We start from the raw sequence: 1,858 nt of genomic DNA, 5'->3' as shown, positions 1-1,858 counted from the left end.
GTTGGATGATACATTCCTTGCTGATGGATGTAAATTACAATAATCACTATGAGAACAACCAATATATTTGTCAAATTAAACACACAAATGTATTCTTTGGTGTTTTCATAGAGAAGTGAATATGTATGTTCCCACAAAAACCTTGTACAAGAATGTCCATATCTACTTATATATAATAGCAAAAATGCAAACTATTCAAATGTCCTTAACAGGTGAATAAATTATGGCATATCACTATCTTGGAATACTACTCGGCAATGAAAAAGGAAACAAATCTATTGTCACCCACAAACTATATGGACCTCAAATGCAAATATTTTTTGCCAGTCCTGGGACTTGAACTCAGGGCCTGAGCACTGTCCCTGGCTTCTTTTTGCTCAAGGCTAGCACTCTACCACTTGAGCCACAGTGCCACTTCTGGCTCTTTCTATTTATGTGGTGCTGAGGAATTGAACCCAGGGCTTCATGCATGCTAGTCAAGCGCTCTACCACCAAACCATATTCCCAGCCCGCAAAGAGAATTTAAATAAATTTTTCCATTTATATGCTGTTTATTTCATTTATATGATAGCCTCAAAATTATACTGATGGAGAACAGCATATGTCTTGCTTTGGTTGGAGAATGGCATGATTATAAATGACAGAATTTCCTTATCATGATGGACTAATTCTGTATTTGGATTATAGGTATGGTTACATGGATCTACACATGTCAAAAATTTCACAGAATTTTAAACGTACACAAAGAGTCTATAGTTCTCCCTTGAGAGATATACATATATATATATATATTTCATATATACACTTATATATCGCCTATGTATATACACATATATATGTCGCATATATATATGTCCTTAATATAGTCACCAGTGTTCCATAGTATTATGCCCATGTCACTGTTCTGGGTTTGATAATGCAATATAGCTATTCAAGGTATTAAAGGGTACAACTGGATGAAGGACAAAGGAGAACATTTAAGGAATTGTTTGAAACTTCTCAGTAGTCTAAAATAATTTTGAAACAAAAGATTAAAAGTAGTTACAGGGCCTTAATGATACTGTAGATTTTGTAGATTTTGTCTGTCAGGCAAGTCAAATTTATGAGACATGTAACCAAGAATATATGAGTTCAAATCCCAGCTCTGCTACTTTTAAGTTTGGGGAAATTGGACAAGTCTTTTGGCATTTAGGCACTTAAGTTTATTCACCTAAAGAGAAATGATAATATTTACTTTCATAGTTGTGTTGGTATTTAACGTGCCTGGATCATAATGAGTACCCAATATTTACTCCATTCCTGGAACTTTCCAGGCTTCAAAAAGCCTGTCACTCAGGATTTCAAACTTCATGGGTTCTTACTGGGATTCAAAGTAGAAGAAGTAAAGCAAAGATTTTGATATTTTTCAGCATTTTTATATGCCAGGAGCCTGCCAGATGCAAAAGGTCAGCATTTTCCCTTCAGGTATTTGCTCACTCACAATAAATATCTGATCTGAGAGATCTGAGCTTTTCAAGGTCCTTGCCTTTAACCAAAGTCTTTTTTTCCCTTCCTAATGACAAATATTGCTGGTTTACTGCTTTGTCTACTGCAAGGTGCCTCTTGTATCATTAGACTTGCATGTAGATCCTCGTAGGACTCTTATAGAAGGTCGTGTACTATTTCCTGTTTCATCCAAAATCCACGTATCAGTCCATACGTCATTAAATTCCATCCAGGAGAATTCAAGCTGTTGGAAAGTGCTCCCATATTTCCTACCTTGGGACTTCCTAGAATCTGTATGTTTGTACAGGACAGAAACAAGGTGCCACTAAGTTCCCAGTGAATTCCCTTCAGTTGTACTCTGTTCTGTCCTTTC

Source organism: Perognathus longimembris, chromosome 28 (assembly GCF_023159225.1).
Source record: "Perognathus longimembris pacificus isolate PPM17 chromosome 28, ASM2315922v1, whole genome shotgun sequence".
NCBI classification, from domain to species: domain Eukaryota; kingdom Metazoa; phylum Chordata; class Mammalia; order Rodentia; family Heteromyidae; genus Perognathus; species Perognathus longimembris.
This window is presented reverse-complemented; position numbering follows the sequence as displayed.